This window comes from Balaenoptera ricei, chromosome 15 (assembly GCF_028023285.1).
Source record: "Balaenoptera ricei isolate mBalRic1 chromosome 15, mBalRic1.hap2, whole genome shotgun sequence".
Taxonomy (NCBI): domain Eukaryota; kingdom Metazoa; phylum Chordata; class Mammalia; order Artiodactyla; family Balaenopteridae; genus Balaenoptera; species Balaenoptera ricei.
Genome location: NC_082653.1, coordinates 47,604,301 through 47,610,300, shown reverse-complemented (window position 1 = coordinate 47,610,300; position 6,000 = coordinate 47,604,301). Strand labels below are relative to the sequence as shown.

Below are 6,000 nucleotides of genomic sequence, written 5' to 3'. Positions count from 1 at the left end.
CCTTCCAGCTGCGGGGCCCCAGGGAGCCTGGGTTTCAACAGCTGTAGAAGGAGGTGGTGGGAGTGGAGGGATGGCCCTTCCAACTAGACAGTTGGGCCTTGGTGAGCCGGGTGCACCAGAGCACGTCCACTGGGCTCCACATTCATGACTTCCGCTTTTTGATTTGAAAAATGAAAGGCAATTAAAACCATTGCCATCTACAGAAAGAAGGTGAACGATAAGAGTTCCCCTTGACATAAACTGTTTAATAAATCAAGTGGCCCCGATTTAGTTTATACACAGACACAGGACCATAGCACTACCTCAAAGGTGTACAGAAGTGAACAAATACAAACATCTGCATCTAGAGAGGAGGGCAGGTGCTGCCCTGAGCCAGCCGCTCTCGGTCTCCCCAACGCCCCACACTCCCGGCCCCTCCAAGATGCACATGCGGGAGGGACTGCAGGTGAGGGCTGCCCAATGCATCTCGATGGGGCTGGTCCAAGCGCCTCAACCCCAATCCTTCTGCAGATCAGAATGCTTGGGGGGCTTGAAAAAAACAGACGATGGGTTTCTACCGAGACCTGATGATCGGAATCTAGGTGCGGGGTTGGGTAGGACTCAGCATCTTATGAAGCCTCTGTAACAAATAAAATCATCTGGCTTCCTTTTATGAGAGACCAAGTATTAAAGGCACAACATACCTTCAAGCGAGCTCTTGCTAACAGTCAAAAGCTAAAAAAAGCCAAATGGATTCAGGCTCTACTCGGCTCCCAGGAAGGCAGCTGGATCCCTGTGGAGGTCACTAAATGTCTTGTAAGTAATAGGTACTCAACAAATATTTGCAGATGGACGAATGGATGCTTTTTACAAAGCTTGACTGTCTAATGTCCTGGAAGTTCCCTGCTGTCCAGAGCTTGGGAGTAGCTCAGGATGCTGGCAGGGGCCACCTGGCCAGGTGGTCCGAATGTGGCTGGAGTCCCGAGTTGGGGCCACAACCGGGCTTCAGCACACCAACAGGAGGCGTTATTACATCCTGCCTACCACTTCTTCACAAGACAAACCCTCAAAGCTGGCCTCTTGCTCAGCAGGGTCAGGGACTCCAGACCTCTGGAAGGGTGGCTGGTGCAGAGGTTGCCCTGAGAGACGGGAGCCCAGGCCGGGGCTCACTGTGGGCTTTGATACACACCCGGTACTTAATCACGAAAACAGGAGGGACTTGGATATAGGAGATCAATGATGCTTGGTCTTGGCATTCCAGGGTATGAACTGAGAGGTCAATTTTTACATGAATACATTGGCAAACCTCCCTGTATCCATACTGGCTACCATTTTGGATACATATTAAGGCTTTGGTTCAAAAAAATGCTTTTGAACGACTTCATCTGATAAAAATGTAAACCATCTTTTGTTAGATGCCAGGATAAACTTTATTTTCCTACAAACTATAATGCAAATAAGAGAAACATGTGGCACATGAGTACTGTGTTTCTACTTTATTAAGTCGTCACAGTAAATCAGAATTAAAGACAGAGGGCAAACTGGAGAGTCAGGTAGTGGCCATCGGTGAGCCGTGTGCTTCTCCGGGCGAGGGTCGCCCCTCGCCACGGGGCACCATGCCTGCCAAGTGGGTTACAGGCAAGGTCTACACCGATGGAGGTATAAGCCCAGATGTGGAGCATCAGGAAAATTAAATAACAAGAGACAGCAAGATAGAAATCAAATGACACCCTATAACTTAATTTACCATGTTTATCAAATTTCGTCCTCATTTACATTTACTAAATATTGTAGACCTGAAAACATAAGAAAACATTCACTTAATGTGTATGTCATACATAGGTACTGAGTGCAACTAAAAGGTTGTTGTTTCCTGCTGAATTTCCCTTCGGATGTGGAACATTCCCCTTCAGTAGCTATGAAGGTAGCACAGTTACATCTATGACATCACAGTAAACATGAAAGCATCCTTCAAACCTCCAGATGATACAGATATGACAGTAAATGAAGCACAGGTGGTCACACCTGAGGAAGGTCAGGAAGACGTGATTTGCATTGTCTACCGATCCACATGATCTTGTTGGTAAGGCTAAGGTCCCATAAGCCAGCCTCTCTCACAGGGTCAAGGCTGAAACCCCCTCCTTCCCAGTGGCCGTTGGGAACTGCAGCCTTAACCGCAGGAAGACGCTGTGACAGTCACTTACCCTAGCTACAAGTCCTCACTGCTGTCTACTTAAGGTTTTACCACTTAAAATGTCATCATTTTGTGGAATTACTATTTTTTTTAAGTACAAAAACCTACTCAATGAGACTATAGAACAACATCTTTGCTTCAGATGGAAATCAGCGTGCAGAGAAGTGAGGGGACTGGCCTGGCCCTGCCTGGAAGCCAGCAAGTCTTATCTATTTTGGGCCACTTAGGGCCACTTTTGTTTACAGATGGCTGACCTACTAATGTGACGAGTCAGCACTGTGACTCAGGTGGGGTCCCCACCGGATGAGTGACCCTCGGCAATTTTGCTGAAAGGCATTTATTACAGAAGCTCAATATTTGCTTTTCTAAGTGAAAAAAAAAAAAAATTTGATCATTTCAATTTTCCACCCCAAATAACAAGAACGATTCAAGTGCATGTGAGTGCAAGCAAAACTGGTCGCTAGAGTTCCTGTCTCCCGGTTCCAAATCTCCAAACCAAAGCTGTTACTGCCAAGAGCCATAAAACTTCTGGCTGTCCTCTAGGGTCAGGGGGCTGCCAAAAATCATTAGGGATTATAGGAAGGTCTACCTATTTGCTACCTACAACCGGATTTCCCACTCCAGGTCAGGACTGGTTCCTGGAGATGAAATGGAAGCATGGTGCAGGAGTCCGGGTAGGTTCAATACGATTCTGAATCCTGACACTGACTAAATCCAAGAATTCTGCAACAGGGGTATTCTAGAGCCTGAAGGTGACACATTCTCCCAGAAGCTAGAGCTTACGTGGCACTCGGGAGCCGAGGAGCACGCGATGCCCTTCCCGCAGGAACGAGGTACCACGTGGAGCAGCGGCAGGGGTGCTGAGTCCAGAGCCACGTGGGCCAAAGCACACCAAGCAGAGAGCCCACAGCACTTAAAGTCGGGGACGGGGTGCCCAGGAAGATAAGAATCGTGACAGCTGCTAACACAGCAGAAAAGGCTGTCACTTCCAGTCACCTTTTATGTTGCCACTAAGCCCCCAATCAGGCAACAAATCGGCCCCGTTTACAGGCCAGCCCGGATCGCTGCTTCTGTTTGGAATGAACCTGGTTCTCTCAGGTCCCAACGGTGCTCGAGCCGCCCCTTTCTGTGGGCCTGGCCTCAAGTCCTACCTGCAGTCCTCTGTAAAACAGAAGAACAAGCTCCCTCGAGAATTAGAAGTCCCCTCCTTCCAGGAAAGCCTTTCTCCACTGTCCCCACACCAAGGCTGGCTCCTGGGTCTGCCCACCTCTCCTGCCAACGTCGGGTACCAGCCCAGCCACCTGGACCTGGGTGGTCAGGGAAAACGGCAGCTCTGCGGGTGAGTGGGCTCAGCAGGAAGGTGGCCAAGGCAGGCTGGGGGTGTGCACAGGTGAGGGCAAGAGTGGAGAGGCGGAGGGCAGGGGAGGGCGGGGAAGCACCTGCACGGAGACCTTTCCAAGCCCTTAGCTGGTGGCGCCCCTGTTCTGAGCCCCGGGCTTACTCCGCAGATGGCCCGAGGGCCTAGATGACAAGCAGAGGGCCTGCATCCAACACCCGACCCCAGCAAGAGCACCTGGCAAGCACAGACGGAAGGTGGGGCTTTCTTTCTTTCTTTCTCTTTTTTTTAAAAAGATGCAACAGGCCTTCCTTGGGGAGGCAAATGGGTACAAAGTAGGGATCACACACCCTCTGCTCGGGATCTGTCACCCTAAAGCTCTGTGTGTCAGGAAACGTGTGTGAGGCCCCTGCCGGCAGGGCACCACAGGGCAAAGCCTTTGGAGGAGCCTGGAAGGGAGCTCTGCAGGGACAGGACCCTGTGTTTCTAGAATCACCTGAGCGCTCTGTGATAGAAGCTTCACCGTCATCACCTGGAGGGCCTCCAGCAGGGCCAGGGGCAGAAAACCTCTCCCCAGTTAGCGGGCATCAGGAACCAGGTGGAATACACACAGCAACGGAGGTAAAACTTCTCCCGGGCTCGAGACTCTAGGGAAAGCCAATTTCCATGATGATGAAATTTTGGACTAACCATAAATCCTAACAGAAGAAGAACGAGCAAAATCAAGGCAGGGAACATTCCTCCAACAACCTGACAGGCATTTGGCCGGCCCCTGGGTGAAACATGATGGGTTTATAAACGACCGGGGGACAGAGCCAGCTGCCCCCCGCCCTCCCGGAAAGCCCGGAACCTTCTCCTTTTTCCTCTGTTAGGGCAGCCCCACCGGCGCCGCGTGACAGTGGGCGAGTCTCCGGTGGTTGGCAACTTTTTCTTTTCTTCTTCCGAAGCCCAAGGTTCCTGAGATGCCACCGCCAAGGTTCCTGAGATGCCACTGATGCGGATCAGTTTGAAAGTCTGATCCGCAGCATTTCGGTGGGATTCCTCTTCAACTTCAGAAGACCAGCTGAGGGCACCAGCAGGGCAGCGATGGTCCCGAAGTCTGGGTTTGGGGGTTCGGGTGGGGAAGTGGGGGACTCTCAGCCATCTCCCCCTCCCCGAGAGGCGCCGTGCGGGAGGCTCAGCCTGGCAGCCAGGGCCCTGGAAGGAAGCAGAGGGAGGCCCACGTGGGCACAGGTTGGAGGGAGGACGTGCCACGGCCCCTGGAAGAGGGCTGGACCCCCGCCCGGAGCTGCGCGTGCAGAGGTGTTTGCTGAATGAACCCACAGACCAAGGTCTTTCTTCCCAGCCTTTGCTCTGGACTTTCCTGCAGCATAAAAGGAGCTATGAATCTTTTTGAAATTCACTGGGCCTTACCGTCCAATCTGCAATAAAGAAGGAAGAGAAAAGGCACTGACGACAGTGCAGGGAACAGGGGGAGCCAATGGAACAGCACTGCCCAGAGTCAATGAAAGAGCAAGAAAAACTTCAGGGGTAGCTTGTGGACCGGTCGGTGTTACTATTTACACGGATCTACATGCTGATACTTTACACCAGGAGTTACAACTCGATTATTCCCCAAGGGGTCTGAGACAGGAGGTCAGGACTAATTGAATGCGTCCAGAAGCGCCTACAGCTGTTTAGCTCCAGAGGGAAAAAGGAATGAAGCTGAAGCCTGCGTGCCCGCCACGCCCCCAGTCCCCAGGGCTGCTCGGAGGAACCCAGGCGCCCGCTGCTGCAACACCGGGCCGCTGTTGCTGAGGCAGGTCCCCTGGGCAGTGCTTCGAGGGAGGACCGTTTCGTCACCCTCCTAATAACCTATTTTTAAACCCTGCTGGGCTTCACCCCAGCTTCCTCAAAAGCAGGCTTTCTAACCTTCTCCTGACATCCTTCGCTTCTGGGGCTTTGGCTTCTGCCATTTCTATCATTACTGGCCTTTGAAATTAATTTACGCAAGTGACCTTATTCACACACAGCATCTTCTGTCATTTTCGGACCTGACCTCATTGTTTCCAGGGAAAGCCTCTGGAATCAATACCTGCAAACACGCCTGGACCCAAGGAGGCCACCTTCCCCGGTGCTGTTCCGAAATTCAGCTCCTTAAGGTCCCCCAGCCCGCGCTTCTGTCTCCTCCCTCTGGTCCCAGGAAGGTCGGGCAGAGAGAAGAGTTGTGGGTCTCTCTCCTGCTGTTTTCGTCTTTGAAAACAGGCTGCTTTCGCTAAAAGCAGCAGAGCTGTACCGCCATCCGAGGCGGAGACGGTGTTGGCTACATTGCCCCATCACCCTGGAGCCAGAGGCGGGCATAGCATCAGCATGTAGCCCAGGGGAGCGGGCCGCAGGGCGAACAGCCCTGAATGAATCCCAGGTACGATTCCAGTTTGAATACCTTCACTTCGAATTGTGTAAGACTTCACGTTATTAACTAGGAACCACCCCACCCACTATGTAATCAGAT

The 6,000-nt window shown here is 52.0% G+C and overlaps 1 protein-coding gene across 2 annotated transcripts in view; it reads right to left on the bottom strand.

Annotated features, from left to right (window-relative positions):
* Positions 1-1,454: 1,454 nt before the first annotated feature.
* The window catches only part of RALGAPA2 (Ral GTPase activating protein catalytic subunit alpha 2), a 281,669-nt gene continuing 277,123 nt past the window's right edge, over positions 1,455-6,000 (bottom strand). Inside the window, exon 40 of one of the 2 annotated variants that reach the window (XM_059898891.1) lies at positions 1,455-4,706. The gene's annotated coding sequence lies outside the window, so the exon portion shown is untranslated. The other variant, XM_059898892.1, reaches the window with a different exon arrangement.